General features: G+C 39.1%; 1 long non-coding RNA gene across 4 annotated transcripts in view; it reads right to left on the reverse strand.

Annotated features, from left to right (window-relative positions):
* Window positions 1-13,663: 13,663 nt before the first annotated feature.
* The window catches only part of LOC137863291 (uncharacterized), a 54,892-nt gene continuing 48,939 nt past the window's right edge, over window positions 13,664-19,616 (reverse strand). For 3 of the 4 annotated variants that reach the window (XR_011100841.1, XR_011100838.1, XR_011100839.1), the window contains 2 exons: window positions 15,477-15,571; window positions 13,664-14,525 (listed from right to left, as the gene is read on the reverse strand). This is a non-coding gene — a long non-coding RNA (uncharacterized lncRNA). The remainder of the gene's footprint in view (window positions 14,526-15,476; window positions 15,572-19,616) is intronic. The other variant, XR_011100840.1, reaches the window with a different exon arrangement.

Genomic DNA, 19,616 nt, shown 5'->3' on the forward strand with positions numbered 1-19,616 from the left:
AATCCTTAAAAAATACAACAAGCATACACATGGAAACAGAGTGTCTGTCACTGTGGTCCAGTAGCTTTACTGTAAATTGCAATGTCTAGCAACTTAGCTGCAGAATTAGTTTTGTATGTATATACAGAATACCCATTTCATGTTATTCATATGCACACAAACCCATATACATGTATATTAGGGTCTACCTGTTAACCAAATATAACTGCTGTTACAATCCCGCTAACAGAAATCATTGCTAAAAGAAGTTGACAAGCCCAGAGTCTTCACACGGATTTCTTTAGCACAAAATACAGGTGCCTGCAACAAAGCCTGCAGACCAAGTGAATCCTGATGATAGGAATTACATTTTAAATGCAATGTTCAGGAAGTTGACTACACATCTTGCATTCATAAAGCATGGTATTAGGAAGAGTATTTTAATAGCATTTTCAGTGCTTATTATGTAAAATATGAAAACCAGCCTTTTCTGTGGAGAAAGAACAAGCTATTACATTCTACATATATTCTTATTGTTTCAATTAAGAGAAAAAAAGATTACCATTTGATTATTGTTTCTCTACAATAGTCAGAGAATTTAAAAGTGAGGTTACTCAGTCTCTTTCTCACAGAACTGCTTCCACATGGAAAAGACAGATGCTGCAAAAGGGATCGGGTAGACAAGGCAGGCGGGTTGGGATACCAGGCAAAAATGCAACAGGAGAATTTTGGTTTCCACAGCCATCTTAGATCATCCTATCTGAAAACACACTTATCATAAGAAGAAAAGCACACCAGTGACAATATTATGTTCTGGGCAAGTTTTCCTAACCTATTTATACCAGGTTTGAATTTGACAACCAGTGTTCTAGGGGAGAGCATTTCATTGTCATGTGTATCTGACACCATTATTGGAGACTCTGAAATGACATCCATCAGCAGTGCATCAAGTACATTTATTTTATAGCTCAATGCAACTTGGAACACAGCAGACTGGCTTTGCTGGTGTTATACAGCTATTTCTGCACTCTAACTTTTGGACAAAACTCAAAAATTTCTCAGATTGAATCCCAACGTACTTACATTCAAGGACTAGCTCATCTTGGAACTACTGAAAAACATTCTTTCAAGTACAGGCACACAGAGCTCGGCTAATGTTTGTCAATCTATTGAAAATGAGATAAAAACGTTCTGCAGAATGACAAAACGTTAATGATAGCTTGTAATCTGAAAAGAGAATACTGAACACCAGTGCCTGTTCTTGCTACATCTTCTGTTTCTACCACAAGAAAAGGCAAAAACCACACTGCCATAACTACAAAGACTGTTTTCTCTCCCACCTAAATCCGACTCTGGCAGAAGGCGAGTGGGTTTTTTGGACCATGTCAGAGATGAGTAGGGAGGAAGTGAAAATAGCCACTCTGGCTCACTCACTGAACTTGCTATAAGGAATGGACAAGAGCCACTTTTTCTCAAACAAGGTGATCCCCTCAAAAATTCTGGCATCTAGTAGCTAATCTGTAAGCAGCCAAATTAAACACCTGTATGCCAGGCAGAACCAGCTGTCTGTGTGGCTCTGCCAATCCATCTGCCCAATATACCTCCTACTGGTGGCTTGAGGCCTTTCAGTAAATACACAGTTCAAATACAAGTTGTTGTTGTTGGTTTTTCTTTTCTGTTCACCAATCTTCCTTAGGACCTCAATTTTCAAAGCACCCATTGATCAACCACAACGACAGCACTAATTGTATTATCGCCATCAGCTGGACATCAGCTCAATTTTTAGTGGCTACTTTAGAGATAAGGAATGCACACTAAAGTTGCCATAAAAATGCTGATGCCTTCATCACCCATTGACACACGAACACCATGCTGCTTGAACTTCTGTCAAAATAGTTATACATTTAGGATAGGGGTATGTTTTCAAAAAGTTAATCTTCTAAGGGATTCAAGATGGGATTCTATGAGGGACATGATAAAAACTTCTTTTGGCTGTGTCCAGCCTTAAGTCACCCAATATCTTCCAAAATGAAAATAAAACTAGGTTAGCCACTATTGTAGCACACACATTTCAGAAGGGATTGTATAACTGCTGGCCTTCAGGAAGGAAGAAAGAAGAGAAAAGGAAAAAATATTAAGGCTTATTTTCATGTCATCTATGGCAGCTCCACAGTTACATGTGCAGATGTTACTAACCACCTCAGGAGCTGAATTTGTATCAAGGGAAGAAATGCCACCCCATGCTTCCTCCTCAGAGAGCTTTTTAAATCCATCCTCACAAACGAACTACTTCCAACTAAGAAGAAATACGTGTCTTTGTTGCTCACAGTAGTGAAACAGAAACTGCAGAAAAGCCCCAGCAAAGTCCCCAAGAAGCCCCCATTATCTGGCCTGACTGAGCACGGCACACCATCTGCTCTAAACACATAACAGCATTTATTTTCACTTCCTTGCCCAAGGACCTGCTTTCTCCTTAGTTCCCAGGTCAGTTTACCCATCTGGTTTGGGAAGTATGTCAAGTTTTGTCTGGCTGAAGGGGATCATTTTAAAAGACTCTTTACAGTAATTTTCACCTCTCCTCTCTCTCATTCTGCTCCCTAGTGCAGCCTTTTCGAGGAGGCAGCGTTACATTTCTCCCGGAAGAGCAGTGACCCACATTTGTGCCTGAGCACCCACCTTTAAATGGTCCTGACAGCTTTGGTCTGTTTGCTGGCTGCAGAGAAGTTTTGCTCCACAGCGAAGCTCTTGGTTTGCTCTTTGCTCAGACAGCCTATCTGTCTATTTTCAAACTGGTAAAGCTTAACTAGTGCTACACAGGATGTGTCTGACCAAGGAAGCTAACACAAACCAGCAGGACACTTTCGGCATTGTGTACATTCCCTTTATATGATGTCACTCTAGCTGCTGGCTCGGGGGAAATGCATTTATATGATTTACTTTTCTAGAATGTATAGGCAAAGTATAGAAACTGAAAGTTTTTAATTTTGAAACATTTCATCATCATTTATGGTGCAAAATAAATTAGAAGAGGTAAAGTAGAATTAGATCCTCAGTCCTTTCCCAGCTAGGAAATGTTTTCCGTGAAGTTTATGGCTATCCATAAACTGCAACGTAAATATGAAACTCCAACTTTACAAAAGCTGATGCCAAGAAGATTTTGGAAATGCATTGATGTATTACTTAATTTTACAGTACCTTTGTAAGCGTGCACATTTCACTTGGATAAGGTGTAAACTCTGTACGATAGTGTTTTTCTTCGGGTGGGATACAGCCTGGAATAATAAGCATGTTATCACCAATTTGTTACAGCCAACTCTCCTAATGATACAGATTCATGTGTCTTTCAGCCTTCCTGAAACTGCAATTTATTTATTCTCTAAATAAATGATGGATTATGGGGGAGGAATTCGCACACTTCTGAAGGAAGAATTTATACATTATTTTAAAGTTTTAATGTATTATTTCATCATTACATCTTCTTAGCAGATAATGGGATTCATGTCCCATAGATGTATACTATATTACAGGACTCCTGAGAGGTTCTGGATCTTTCCTGAGGAAGAGGATGAAGAGGAAGAACATTACAATTACTTGTATAGCTTGTCTTCATAGAATAACTCATGGCAAAGTGAACAAGGATTCCCTGAGCTCTGTCCTGAGCAGAAAGATATAAAAATATAGGTATGAGACTGAGGGAGGGGATTGAGGTTCTTATCCACAGAGCTTTTTTTTTTTTTTTTTTTTTTTTTTTTTTTTTTTTTTAATATTCATTTTAGAGCATGGATTCATGAAAGCTGCTGGCTTATTTAGGATAGATGTTTCTTCCTCTGGGCTCCCCTCTCTCCACGTTTCCATTGCTAAATAGGAGGAGCTCAGCTCCTGGAAGAAATGATGCTGCATGGCTATTTACAAACAACTATGCCCAGGTAAAATAGCACCAATTTCCTGTTCAGTCTGGCTCTAAGGGCTGATGTTTCAGCAGCTGCTGCATAAGCAGATGGCCCACATGCCAACATGGAGGGACAGCAGCCATTTGAATGTGAGCTGTGCTCCTCACTTATTAAAATGCATGATGATTTTTATATTCCTTTTATGGACGTCTAGTCCTGGATATATAACTATTTCCTTTGCTGCTGTTGTTTTTAATTACAAATATTTGGAATTAAAATATGTTAATGAATTTTATAGGAAATAACATTATTGATGCTAGCAGTACAGTGTCAGATTACTTTGTTAACAACGGACTGTTCCCATTAAACTTAAACTGGCAGAACTCTTAGGAGCAAGGCACTTTGGGGAAGTTCTGTTGCCTTTGACTACAAACAAACCAGGGGGTTAAAAAAAAATCAATTCAATTCAGATTCAACTTAAAAGCAAACTATATTCTTGAATTCAAATCCAGAGAGGTGATTCTAACCTGCTCCCAACCATAATCAAAAATATGGGATGGAAAGGTTCTGAGTAGGAAGATACATCTCAAGCCTCTATTTTTAGGTAATGTTTGCCCTACTTGCTACTGTGAGAGTGGCAAGAACTTGAGCAGTATATCCGCATCGAGGTCAGAGTTTACCCCACTTTACTAATTTGTGTGAGGGAACGTGAAGAATTTAATACAGACTGCAAATTGTTCCAATTCCCTTAATTATTTTCTCTGTGTCAGAGATAGGTCTTTGGTGGGTGTTTGTTTTTGCAGCCATAGTGATGGGATATATTTGTTGGCTGCAGTCAAAATAATTCCAAGCAGTTATCTACTGGCATTTTTTTTTTTTTAATTCAGTAAATCCAGACATTTGCCTGCTTTACAACCAGAGGATAAGAATTTCGAAACTGTAGTCTCAAAATAGCTCTTAAATTATTTTTCTAAATCAGACTCATAATTCACCATTTTGTTTCCCACAAAAAATCAAGACGGGTACTCACACTAACCCAGAACTGGCTCCATTCAGAATTTTCTTACTATTCCATTCCTGGGGGCAGGAGGGAGGAAAGATGATCTCATTTAAAACATAAACTTAAATATTCTTCAGAGCAACATCCTTTATAACATGCATGCAATAAATCACATGCTTTTCTCACAGTGCTGCTCTGCTACTATTCCTTTTGGTGTGAAAAACTGCCAGGATATGATTTGAACAAACTGTTGACGCTCGCTTGATTTTTAAAAGCATATAGGAATCAAACACTCACTGAAGTTCATATGTCTGGCAGCAGTGTATTTAAAAGCATGTGGATATGTGTATAAATACACATTGGCTACTTGACTTTACTGACCTTGCACATAAGCAATGTTTTTCATAGATCTGCACTGCTCACAGCTTCACAGAATGGAGTTAACCCCGTGTGATTAGCCTGGAGACTCTGACGACAGTTTTTGTTGCAACTAGGAGTGACAGTAGGAACGTAACCTTTTAAGCTGCTAAAGTTAAAATCCATCAGGGACTGAATCAAAGCCCTCACAGATTGCAGCTCACAGGAAAGTAAGCTGAACTTTATGGGAGCTTGATCTGCTACAGGCTGTGGCTTCTCAAGACAGGAACAGTGCCTGGCTAGCCACCCCTGCCACTGGCTTGATAGCATCTTGCAGGAAAATAGGCTGAGAGCTGGAAGCAGCAATCTCTTTAGTCATGCCAGCATGAATTGGTGGTGCTTGGGATTCAAAGCACGTATTCACATGAGCAGGCCCTATTCTCAGCGCTGGAATAGCCCCATTGATTCAGTGTATCCAAAGTAATTGGATTATGAAACAAAAGTAAATTCTATCCTTGTGCTTTCTCTACATCACTTCCTATTGATGCAGGGTGCTCTTGATTCTATTTTCAAAAAGAGGATGCACTAGAATTGGACTTAGAGTGTAACCAGGCAGTTAATAGTCCTGGGAAGCCTCTGCACTAAGAGCTCAGTATGCTGGTACAAGAGGTACTTGGTCTGGGGAGCCACCAGTGGTTAATATTGTTTCAAGTAATGCTGGGCAAGTTCCCAGCTACTCTGAACTCCAGAACTGTTACAGAGCAAGCATTTATTTGCTAGCACTTCTTTCCACCCCCAGGAGCTGCTCTAAGCCATTATTGGAAGTGGCAGAGCACTACAGGCTTGAATTTTTCAGTCAAATTACAAAATGAGATTCAGCGATGAAAGGAAGCTAAGGTATAATCTTGCTTACATAAACTGGAATCAGCAAAACACTTTTTGTCTCTGGTATGCAGTTTGAATCCGATCTAAGCACAGAGATGATTTCAGGAGACTCACCCTGTTTGCTGCTTGACAGCTTTCTAACATATTTGCTTTCCGTCATGAAAAATGTATTGTCACAACAACTGTAAGGAGCCCTTTGTGCAGGACAGAGTTTAACAATACAGCATTGTAGGAGCAATTTGTTTGCCTTTCATTAATGAAGATGTATAGGACAATAAGTACTAGCCATAGCCTTTTCATCATTTCTGCTAGGAGAGAGGGCATTTGCTGTTCCTAATTTAAGCAGGAGTCGGGATGGCTGTCAGAGCAGTCCATGTCCTCCAGGATGGGTGTTGCTAGTGCGTATTATTGTTTAAAAGTAAAAATAGTTTCTAAACAAAATGTTGTGGGAGGATAAAAGTTCAGTTAAAGTTGGGCAGTGGCCAGCCTGGGTTTTATGGAGTAATTGCTAATTGTGTAAGCTCTGCCCAATGCTCTGTTTACCAAGGATGTTTTGCCCATTTTAGCTGAGGTGGGGCTCGTTTCCTTAACAGACACAGAACAGAGCTGCAGTCTGCTCTGTATCCTGCTTCGACAGAGCATGCTCAGATCCTCAGGCATTCACAAAAAGTAAAAGTAACTTCCCCCCCTTCCTGCTATATAGTGGGCTTACATAAAAGGATCAGGATGTCCTTCACGTTCAATATTTACCTTCTCTTACCAGTATATTTCAGAAACATCCAAGGTCAAGTGCAATTCAGTGCTTGTCCCAGTTAATCCTTCCTGCCGGGCTCTGTTGAAATGCAGCATTCCCAGTATTCCATTTTGATCAGTAGTGCATGCGAGCAGTATACGACACTGAATGCACTGTCCCTGTTACCGCTGTTTAGTAGCTCCTGCTCACAATTAATAACAGCAACACATGTGGTGTGTTAATACTAGCAAATCTCAGCCCTGACTACAGTGCAGGATGCAAGCTAAAATGTATTTATTGAAGTCATTGCGGGTTACAAACTGTACAATGCATATTAGCACACTGATGTAAGTGATTTACCTCTCATAACAGCCACGGGCTAGAAAACCACAGAATATTGCTTTGTTAATTAGCTCTTCTCTCCTTCATTATAAAATAACCTGAAACTGAATCAAGTAAAGCAGTCTTTTAGATAACCTAAAACTTAGAGCTTGTGGTATCTGATGGAAGAAACAGTTTTTAGGCACCACAGAAATCTCTGTTAAGAACCATCAGCAACACTACTTCTGCAAATCAGTGCTAGGTCAGAGGATAATAATCATTTTACTATGATTATTCTTCTCATGCCACATTATGCAACATTAGGTTAGCTCCCTCTTAGTTAGTTAGCTCCCAGTTCTGCTTTGCTATCACGTAATAGCCACATTCTTAGAAACTGTTCACATGGTTGAGGTATTTATATAGTCCCCTGCTAAATAAGAACGCTTGAACTAGTATTCTGAACCCAGTACATGGAACTGGCCAGGCACCGAATGGCCCATATGGAACTCTGTAGCTCTATTACATGTAATGGCACTGGAGTTAATTACATCTGCAACAGCAGCCTTAACTTGGAATTCCTCAGCCTTTGCCAAGTTACTTCTAGAATATGGAAAACCTTGTATGACTGTGTTTGTTTAACAGGAGTATGATCCACATACCTCGCCCTTAAAAACAAGGAGAAAAGGATTGAGCACATCAGTCTTTCACTTTTAACAATGACACCGCACTTGAGGAGGCAACGAATACCAAATAAAGCAGTTCCTTGCACCCTGTCCCAAACCTGAGTCATAGCCCTGGGGACCTCAAAGCCTCCAAATTATATTTCCTTTGCCTGTTGTCTTTAGCCTGTTAGCACACCCATCTGACCGAAGTAGACTGCCACCGATTATGTACCACCTTCAACAATAAGAGAGGGTGGGACCTGGGTGGAAGGATGTGTGAAGTGCCATGGAATAGAAACTCTGCACAGCAAAATCTTTAAGATATGCCCAGAACTGCATACTAGTGCTTGAGAACATGTTGCACCTGCTGAAAAGAAGCGACATGCAAAGTGGACAGAATTTGTGGAAAGGCAGAAAATACCCTACCTTCCAGGAAAAGCTGCTTTATGTTGATGTTCACAGTCTTCAACATACCCCTGGAGAGTTCTGCTTAAAAATGTGGCGTGTTTTATGTTTTGTGCATTGGCCAGGCTCACTGCACATACTGATACTACCAGTTTTGTTTCCACTCTTTCCTATCCCTGGCATGCCACACTCCCACAATTCTCTCTACAGCATGGTTTGGCTGTCAAATTTTGAAAGATTTCATGGAGTGAAAGATTCATGCTTACTATAAAAACATGTAGCCCCAGTGTTTCTGGATCATGTTGGAATTACCAAGAAAACCCATATTAGCTCCACAGAAGGCTTCTGTGATGAAGCCCAAAAACCCATCTGACTCTACAAACGTGCTATGCGTTTGTTGTGAACACAACATAAACGTATCTGGAATCTCCAAGCTGTGCAGTGTCTCTGCCTAATCTACTGAACATCCATAAATCCTGAACAGACAAAGAAAAGACTCAAATTCTTTCTACAAACAAATTTCCAGATGGAAAAAGATGACATATACAGAGAAATCTGACCAACCAGAACCCAGCTCAGAAATTCCCTGCAATCCCAGTTTTCTCCCTTGTCAAGAAGGATGTGGGCACACTTTCTCCCCATTTTCTATGCCAGACTTCTGATCCTTTGATAAGGAAGGCAGTGATTCAAAGGTATCATGTCACACACAGATATGCCATTGAGTTGAATAAAAGACTTTGCTTAGCTTGGCACCAATTTAAAAAGAATGTTTATCATACACAGGACAATCAAGAGGCACATATACCAACCCAAAGCTACCTTTTGTTTTCTTTTTTACAAACAGTGTTTTCCAGCTATCTGAATTATTTTCCTCCTCAATAAAAACAAATGAACAAAACCAAATCAAAACTACCAAATTAAAACAAAAACAAAGAAATAGGAGCTGTATCTTACAACGCAGTTCTACAAGAATCTGAGCAAAACTAGCAAAAAAGGGAATGAATTGCTTCCATTTTTTTCCTGTGCCAAACCTCCCTTCTCTGTCCCTTCCTAGCTCCTTGCACCAAAGACGACACTAATCAAATATTTGCACAGAACAGCTCAGTTTAGTAACTCAAGAAAATCCAGCCCTTTTCATGCTGGCTGAACATGTTGAAGTGGCTCACAGAGCAGTCTGTCAAGGTAAGTGCTGGGAGCGGTTAGCTGGGAGAAAAGGAACAAGATCAGCCCCTTCCAGATCAGCTCACCTTGTGCCTCATAGAACCACATGCTTAGAGGTTTAGCTCCAGACTCCCATAGCCATATAGATAATACATTAAACAGGGTCTCTACAGGGACTATAGGAAAACAAAAACATGGTTAGCCAACATGACTGGACAGCAATTCAGAATTCCCTGCTCTGGCCCTGAAGAACTCTATCTCGATAGCATCTCTTGTCTGAATCTCAAGACACAGCTGCATTTGCATCCCAAACACCACAGGGGACTGCTCCTTTGGTAGATAGCTAAAAGGAGGAGGAGGAGAAAGAACTAAATGAGAAACTAAGCTCATTTACTTTTCTATGCTTTCTCTTTTTGTTCATCTTTAACTCACATTTCAGCATTGTAAGCAGTAACAATGCAGTGAATTTATTTTAAATAAACTGCAGAGGGATTACTTCAGGGTTTCACTTCTCAGTAGCAAGAACAGAGCACAAAATAGCCCTATTTAGTAAAACAAGGACAGTTTAAGTAGTACATCACTGAGCAGCTATTCTCTGGTTCTTCTCCTACTTTGTTCAGCTGTCTCTCCCCCAAAACAAGCAACAACTAAAATGCAGAGATGGCCAATGAGGAATTATTGCTAATTCATGATATTTGGAAGTGAAAGACAGATAAAACTTTAATAATAATGATGATGATAATAATAATGATAATGATGATGATGATAATAATAATAATAATAATGAAATAGATGTTCTGACATCTGAATAAACCAGTGCCTGCCCAAGAACACCACAGCACATAATTGCCACTCTGTACAGCTTGTACTGGTCTCTTTTGTGCCTCACTCTATGCCATACAACCCATAACAGTTCCGGTGAGCCATTTTCAGATAAAGTCATATTATTGTTATTAATGTTACAGAAGGACTTATTTACTTATTTGCAAGCAGCAGTGCTTTTATAAAGTATTAAAGGAGACCAGGTTCCCAGAAAAGAGAGTAATGCCTTCTGCATGCTATCAAAATATAACTTCAGGTTGTTAACTGATTCCTCCTCCTCCCTTCCCCTCCCCCCCCCCCCCCCATTTTTTTTTTTTTTTTGGACATAAACTCACATTTCTCAGGAAATCCTTCCAAATGCCAGAAATTCATCTATTTTAGTTATAGAGAAAGCAAACTGTCTCCCCACAGAACTTTACTGATATCAAAATGGATGTAAGTAGATTACCTTTCAGCAGAATTTAGGGGGAAACTCTGTTCCTGGCCATAGCCATGCAATATATTAGCACAAAGTAAGAGTATATTATGAAATGCTGACGAAGTCTTTATGTTTCTAATGTTATTTTTGCTACTTGTGGGTTATACAGAATAACAGCAGTTAGAGTTCAGTATACATTGCTAACTGCCTTATTCCTATAACTTATAATTTCTGAAATTATGTCCCATAATTAAACAAAACAATACTATAATATAAGAGCATTAGTTTTAATGAAAACCAGTCATGTATCAGTCTTCAGCTTAATTTGCTCTTCACAGACCCCAGAAATTAAAGGATTAACTATTGCAAATCACCCTGGTACTTTACATTTAATCACAAGCAATTTATGATAATTTATTCCACATGTCTGATACCACTGAAAAAATTTTGCAAATAAAGCTTGCCGATGCCTCCAGGAAGTGAGCTGCTCATTCTGTTCTAATATTAGAAGCAGACTACAGCAATACAACACGTAACATTTATTCCATACCCCCAAATGCTGTGAGCTATCATTTTATGCACGTACAAAACAAATACGAGTGCCTGACAGCGACTGGGCTGAGAATTTCTGTCACATGAATACTGAATGACTTATAAACATGAACTGAAAAAGAAACTTTGCTGATGTCTCAATCCAAGAGTACAGGAGTATCAGAATTAATTTGCTTCTTTTTTGTACTTGAAGGATGTCTCAAAGTGAGAAAGTACTTTTGGCTATGGCATACATGTACCCTTCTTGGTGTTACACCCACCCACAGCATTAATGCTTTTTAAATCAGCTAGATTTCAGAAAAGCAAAACTTTCTGTGTAAACCCAGATGCTGCAACAGAAGTTTGACTTCTGGAATACGCTGATCAAAGAGCAGCTGACACATTCCTCGTATGGCACCCAGGGGTTCAGGGCTCCTGCTGAGCTGGTGGCACTGCGATACTACGGGCTTACTGATATCTCTCTGGCTCTGGAGGAAGGCAGGGCACCTGGCTCTCCCTCAATTTACAGTTCAGAATTAACCAGGAAACCTTCTACTGGCACACTCAACTACTAATTTGGGAAAGGAAAATACTGCCTGGCAAGCTTGCAAGGCTGCTGACCCTGGTCTACTGGAACCACGCAAACCTTAGTGCTCTGCACCACACCCTGGGCTAATCAGTCTTTCCTTGGCTTGCTCAAATCCTCTGAAACAGATCTGTGTGAACAGGAACAGAACTACTGGGTCTTCTCATCTTTCTGTGCCCAGCTTTAGGTGTATAGGTTGGACATCATCATGATGTGATTTTTACCGAGCAGGTTTTTTTGCTTCCACATGGAAGCACATCATGAAAGTGAGGGTGGCGTTTTTGGTAGCTTTCAAGGTACATTCGGCAAACTGTCTCCAGTTCCTATCAGCACACAAAATATGGGAAAGTGAGTTTTTAGACTGTAGATAGAGGCCAGGTTAGCATTTATATTTAGATATTAATTAAGCTCATAACTTAATAGTTATTTTTCCTGTGTCCACACTTTTGAAAGAGTTTCAAGGTTGTTTTTTTCTCCCCTCCTTCTTCTAGAAACACTTCTCTACTTTCTTACCATAGCTCTTCCCTGAAGGCTGCAAACCTAATTATGAGAGGACTAAAAGAACTAATTATTTTCCCAGTAGCATCACGTCTTCCATCACCATGCATACATCATTACACAATGGTTAGGCTTCTTAGATTTCTTTTTAAAGAAATCTCAAATATTTCTAAACTTGCATTCTGGCTTGGTGGGACCAGCAGTGCCAAGGAACAACAGGTGCCTAGGAAGAAAACAAACTTATGGCCTTGAAATTCAAATTATAATTTACTTCCATTCCATACTTGTTACAAGCATCATGCTGTATGAGGTGTTAGGGTCCAAGATGGCAAAACTCAAAGAAATCCTGCTTTATAAGAGTCTTTAATCAATAAGTAAATTGGTTTCTTGTTGAAATTAATCTAAAACCACAAAGAAACAGGTTTTAAAGGCTAGAAGTACTTGTGTCACTGGGTAATGAAATATGTATTCAGAAAAAAAAAAGATAAGTTCAATTTCACTTTCTACATAGATGGCAAATAGAAAAACAGATGGTTCTGCAGGCAATTGCTTTTCCACAGCAATCCTCATTGACATAAGTTTCTTACAATATATGTATGAAAACTGAACTAAAAATAAATAAATAAAAATATCCTGAGTAAAACTCAACTGCAGCAGAGTTTCAGACCTTCTGTTGTCCCATGATGTGTTTTTGTCTCAGGTGTGATTCTGGGCAATCTGTTGATTTCCCCAGTCCAGGGCATTCATTTCATACATTCCCTTTTCTTCATGTTGCTCTTGTCTGTCACCCAGAGAGGTTTGGCCAGTTTGTTTTTCTTCTGCAGTAGCCAGAGAAAAAGGTAAAATATTAATAAATGTATAACACTACTAGAAAATAGCTGTGAGCCATGAGTTCAAGGATGAGAATATAGCAGATGGCAAATAGCATGTGTTTTCAGACTTGTTTCTGCAGCTATTTTCATTAAAACTAGTTATGTTTCATTATATTTCATTAAAACTAGAAATGAAAACTAGTTTTGATGACAATAGACAGCATATTCTCAAGTATTTCAATTAGTAATCTCAGAAGGAAATAAAATTTAAGTTGGAACTTCTGCTCACACCAGTGTTGTTCTGATGCAAACAGATCCTACATCCAGATTAATTTTGTGAATAAGATTAGAAATTGCTCATTTTCTTTGAAATAGAAAAGAGAGAGAGAAAGAGAGAGAGAGAAAGAGAGAGAGAAAGAAGAGAGAGAAAGAGAGAGAGAAGAGAGAGAGAGAAAGAGAGAGAGAAAGAGAGAGAGAAAGAGAGAGAGAAAGAGAGAAAGAGAGAAAGAGAGAAAGAAGAGAAAGAGAGAAGAGAGAAAGAGAGAAAGAGAGAAAGAGAGAAAGAAAGAAAGAAAGAAAGAAAGAAAGAAAGAAAGAAAGAAAGAAAGAAAGAAAGAAAGAAAGGTAGGTCATCCTCTTGAGACCCAGTTGTTATGCCCTCCCTTTATGATTTATTTGGCCTTGAAAAGCAGAAGCAATGTTACACATCTGACTGGGGAATGTTACAGTTTAACAGACATGAATGCAGTGGGTAGAAATAGAAGCTGCCCCTGCAATCAGATTAGGTACCACTTTATAAAAGTTTTAAAAATAAAATTCCTGCTATTTTTGTCACTGTGGAAAATTCTCAGACATGCAAATCATTACAACTGCCCCACAGGTTTCGGTACAATTTATGCCATGCTTACAAGCACATATAAAACAGGGAAATCCTTCCCAGATACAAAAGCTCTAACTGCCTGCTGCTTTTCCCAGATTTAAGCATTATTTCCTGTTATATACACCAAAGTTTTAAAGGTTCAAATGATGGCATAGTGACCGTTTTAGTAAGTGCTAGATCCTGAACAACTCCTGTTTTCTCTGAACTCTGAAACCTCCATCAGAAATGACGTGTACACACACCACTCTGTCACACGAACAATCATCTTTGAGCACATTTCAGGAAAAAGCGTGTGCTATTCGAAACGCAGCTTTAAAAATAGCTCCTGTGTGGACAGATTGATTTCTGCCCAGCAGTATTTTGTTCCCTTAAATGTGACGGAAAATGGAATGATGAGCATGGGAATGAGTGATACGTATGTGAATCGTGAGGATGACCCGGTTCCATTGTGTCTTTGCGCTGTTAATCTTTCCGAGAGTGAAATTTCCAAACACTTAAGTCCGGGAACTTAGGGCAGGTTTGGTGTGTCCTTTCCCGATCTATGGTTGGGTGGAGGACTCAAATCTTTCTGCTGGAGACTTCCTGCTAAAGAGAAAGCGGGTGGTTAATCTGGTCTGCAGAAATAGATGTAGCTGTTGCTTTGCTACCAGAAAGCACTAAAACAGAGGTTTGGAGTAATTCTTAGAATAAAACATAAAAATAGAATTGAAGAATTGCCAGTTTGTCAACAGATGTTATGTCCACATTAGCAAGTAATACAAGCACAATAGGAATGCATCAGTAGAGCAAAACAATTTGTTCTCAGGCCTTTATGCCTCCACAACCTGTTTTTCTAGGGTTTCACTTTGGATTAGATTTGGTCTGGTCCCCAGATTAAATATCTCCCACACATGTGGTTTTACATCAGCCAAAGGACCAGTCAATGGTACAGGCTGCAATGTCCTCATCGGGGCTTGAAGCAAACACAGTGCAAACCCACTGTGAAGTCGTTTGTTTAGATTTCTCCAGGAAAAGCCTAGCTCACATATGCCAAAACTATTCTGCAAATCAATCCAATGCACTGGGATTTGCTTCTAAACCATGTTATGACTTCAAGCCAAAACACTATTGCAGATAAGTCTCTAAAAACCCTTTTTTTCTCTGACCCTGTATCATCACCTATTGGCACTTCCCAGATATTTGATCATGATTTCAAAACCTGTACCAAATCACCTCCTGTCAATTCCTCTCCCACATGGCTCTCTTGCAGCTGCACAGTACAATTTGCTGGCCCTATCGCCCCTCCACCTGTGTCAGCTGGACTTTGTACAATTACAGACACCAGCAGGATAACTGTCTAGATCATAAATTAGTTAGTCCAGGGTAATATTATCCAGAATCTGGAAGTAAAATAAAGAAGGTACATGCAGGAGTGGTACTAGTTGATAGATATTACACAACTAGTGGATAAACTACAGTTCAATCCCTTACATGAAAAACAAAAACAAACAAAAAAACAACAAAAAAGCAATTAACAAAATATTTACATTAGCATACCTGAACTATTTAACAGGAGATACTGCTTGCACTAGACTTCGTTTATTGTTACTAAAAGCAGTTTAGGATGTTGAACAATCCTGGAGTAAAACGATCTGCAAAATGGAGAGGCCTGTTAGTGAATTACTCCAGGGACAGATCAGCAACTGACAGGAGTTTTACCAAAAATTAATGAGATTGTGGGTTTTCAAATTGTTAGTTTGTTCAGCGTGCATACTAATCATTGTATGACATTGATGACAACATTTTTAAACAACCTTTAAAAAAGCTAATTACGTTATTTATACTCCCTTCTTCTGCAACTTTGAGAATATTTGATTTTGACATAAAAGTGAACATTTAAATAGAAAAACAGAAAGAAAACCAATATGATTCAGAGTCTGCATGTCTTCTGTTTTTATTCTTACTTTTCAGAATGGCCAGATCTCACAAAATGACTCCTTAAGAATGACTTCCTTTTTTCAGAAGAAGAAAAGACAGACGATGTACTCATAAGTACAAGAAACCAAACTCTGCATAAAAATTGACTTAATGTAAGAGTAACGTAGGAATTCAGTGTCAACAGATCTACAGATAAATGAATGTTTTAACACACAGAAATTGCACAAACCCCCTCAGTTCTGCTTTTTGGACACTTGAAACAAACATTTATTCTATAACCTTGCAAGGTGAAAAGCTTTAAAGATATTTATGTTCACTTCTCATTTGGCTAGGTTAACTTCACTGCATGAGCTCACCAACTTGGTCAGTCCAGCCTCAGACTCCAGGTGCTTTCACAGAATAAAACGTCACATTTAAAGCAATAAGCACAACAAAGAAAATGCAACACGCTACTCATACGTTGCTGCAGTTTCTAAGAATCATTGAGTGCAATGAGTGAGTCATCACTTTGAGGGACAACAGCTTGGAGGGATGCAGCATTAATAAACAGGCTTACTTTTTAGGTCTAAAGATGATGTGCCCACATCAGACTGATGTGATATATGTAACAAAAATTTCCATATAGCACAGCCCTTTTATGTTACCACCTTAGAAATTTCCATGAAGACAAAGCTTGTGCAAACTGACATAAGGCTGTACAACTGCTTGTGCTTCACTACCTTAGAGCAGGTCTAAAAGAGTAAATATATTCAGTTGGAGAAGGTTTCGCTACAGTGGAGCCCCTTCCCTTCCCTTCCCTTCCCTTCCCTTCCCTTCCCTTCCCTTCCCTTCCCTTCCCTTCCCTTCCCTTCCCTTCCCTTCCCTTCCCTTCCCTTCCCTTCCCTTCCCTTCCCTTCCCTTCCCTTCCCTTCCCTTCCCTTCCCTTCCCTTCCCTTCCCTTCCCTTCCCTTCCCTTCCCTTCCCTTCCCTTCCCTTCCCTTCCCTTCCCTTCCCTTCCCTTCCCTTCCCTTCCCTTCCCTTCCCTTCCCTTCCCTTCCCTTCCCTTCCCTTCCCTTCCCTTCCCTTCCCTTCCCTCCTTTTTTGAGTCAAGTTTAATATATATTCTATTCCCTTTGTCACAATATTGAAGGAGGAGTTATTGTTAACATAATTTAACTGTTCTCAGCATTCACTGAGAAAGCAGGCATCCCTCCTAAATTCCTTTCAATGACTAAGGCATGATGACACATTTGGCATTAATTACATGGTGGTGCTATAACACTTATTTGCAGGACTGACTGGCGCTAAAAAATATTTTCCTACTCCTGCCTCAGCAAATCTCTAGGAATAATCAGCACAACCTACAGCACAAACCAATTTCCAAGGGCCAGACTTTGGAATATAGGCTGTTATAAAAAAAAAAAATCATTAAGGCATTAATTGCTTTCCACCACATTGGCAAAAATTAATCCATCTCACTGCCTCCTCTTCCTGAAATCCTTGTCTTGTTCTCCAGTGTATCCATGAAGTTTCTGGAACTATCGTTTGCTTTGCCTGACAGTCATCATATTCCATCTCCTCTTTGAATTTTGCTTATACGTTTCACCTGTTTTCTGAACTTTCTGTCTTTACCCTTTTTTATTTTTATTATTGTTATTTTGGGTGGTCCTTTGGTTACCAAGGACATGGACTCGATGATCCTTGTGGGTTCCTTCCAACTCAGATATTCTGTGATTCCATGGCCATACATCTCTGCCTCCACCTCCAACGCCCACTTCATCTCTAGACCTTTGCTCTGCTTAGACAGTCAAAAATGCACATCAGTATTTTTTTTTTTCCAGAAAATATACTAATATCTAGGATATACTATCACGTCAGAGCCTGAGCTTCAGGACAGCACAAGAGATGAGAGTAACATGTGGCTGAGAAGAATGGTAAAACCACTACGAGATTCCCCAGACTACAAACATGACTAACAATTAAGATGCCTTTTATTTTTTTTTTTTTTTTCTAATTCCAGTGTTTTGAATTGCCTGTTTTATATATTTATTTTATTTATTTTTTGCTACTGACAGGTATAAGCATATAAAGCAGCATTGCTGCAGCTGTAACAAGAAATTCTGGACAGCTCCAGGTGCCACCTAGCCATCCTATACTGAAATGCGTATCTTAAACCACTGAATGACTGTGAAGTATACTGGAAGAAAACTGAGCTGGAAATATTTTTTCTCACAAGCTTGCTGCTTCTTCCTAGCCTGCAAGTAATCCTAAGAATGAAAACGCTAACACATGGAAGTTATCTTCAAGTATTATGCCTGGCCAAAAAATGCAAAATATATCAACCTGTCTCACCAATCATAGTAATACCAATTCTCCAGCATTTCCCGCTACCATTCTGAAAACAGTCAGAGAATCACTATTACCTTGAAAGCCTTCAAACTCTATAGGGGTTTCTCTATTCTTCATAGAAATTCAAAATTCACTATCAATTTCTGTAAGGTAGTTGCTCACCCTATGTCAGTTTATTTACCTTTAAAAAACAGGGACAATTAGCTGTCTTTCAGAGCTGCTGAGGTTCCTCTAGGTAAACTTCAGCATGTCTGGAAGTAAACACAGCTATGCACTACAAGCAGATCATTACATTTAGTAGTCTTTTAGGTGAAAAAGGTTTCATAAAGTTGTTCTTTACTACTTCATGAAGACAAATCTAGTTTATTTTTTGGCCCACTTGACAGCCTTTGCTAGGATTACAAATTCACTAACTGGATATGGTACAACAGATGAATAAATTAGACAAGTGTCTGGTCCTCCAGCCAGGGTAATGAAACAATGAGAACAATGAACCTTAGTAGTAAATTAGCATGCTAAGCTGCTTTGTAAATATAAACCTTTGTAAATACATGCAATGAATCACGGGTTTTTAATATAATTTTTAGAATAGACTAAGGCACTATTCTCACTCATATTTACTGTGGTCTGAGTTTTAGAAAGGGTATAACTAAGGCATAAGAAGAGAAGAAAAAAAAGAAGTTACAAAACATAATGGATAAAATAACAAAAGCATGCATCGTACTCAGTAAGTACCTGAAGGAACTTGTATCAGCAAAAATACATGTAAACAGTAGAGGCTCATCTGAAATGCCTGTCAAGGTTCTAGGGACTACGCAGCCTTGACAGACTGTATGAAATATGGGATTAGGAAAAGAAGTAAATGAATGAAGAAAACAATTTCAGAGGTAGCAAAAGTAAATAAAGTGGTATTTGAGAGGAGAACAATGGAAGAAAAGGGAAGGGGAGTGGAAAAAAGGAATGTTTATTCTAAAGCTTCCTTCTGTCTTGATAACTATTGCATTCCTTATCAACCAGAACCACATGGTCAGATTTGATTCTCTCTTCATGCCGAGTCTAAAAGAATCAGAAGAATGCCACTTATTCCTCCTTCCAGCCACTAAGAGGCAAGCTTTTCACTCTCCTCTGCCAGTGTTCAGATCCAGCTGGTCTCCCAAGGCTAAATCATCCTCCTCCTTTCTGAATTTATTTGCAGTTTCCCAACGTCATATCATACACAAGTGGCCAAGATCACCACTTAAAATCTCTTCAACAGTTCTTTGATGTTTCTTGTTTTGTGTGTTCACTAATAAGTTGACACAAAAACCTGCAGTGCTGCTCTAATTGCATATGTGTATTCTTAAGACTTGGAAGTTGCATTCCTGCATGGCTATCTCTATTTAGAAATTCTTTATCTCAAATTTTACCCGACTGAATCATTTTCTTACCCTG

This window comes from Anas acuta, chromosome 12 (assembly GCF_963932015.1).
Source record: "Anas acuta chromosome 12, bAnaAcu1.1, whole genome shotgun sequence".
In the NCBI taxonomy this organism is placed as follows: Eukaryota; Metazoa; Chordata; class Aves; order Anseriformes; family Anatidae; genus Anas; species Anas acuta.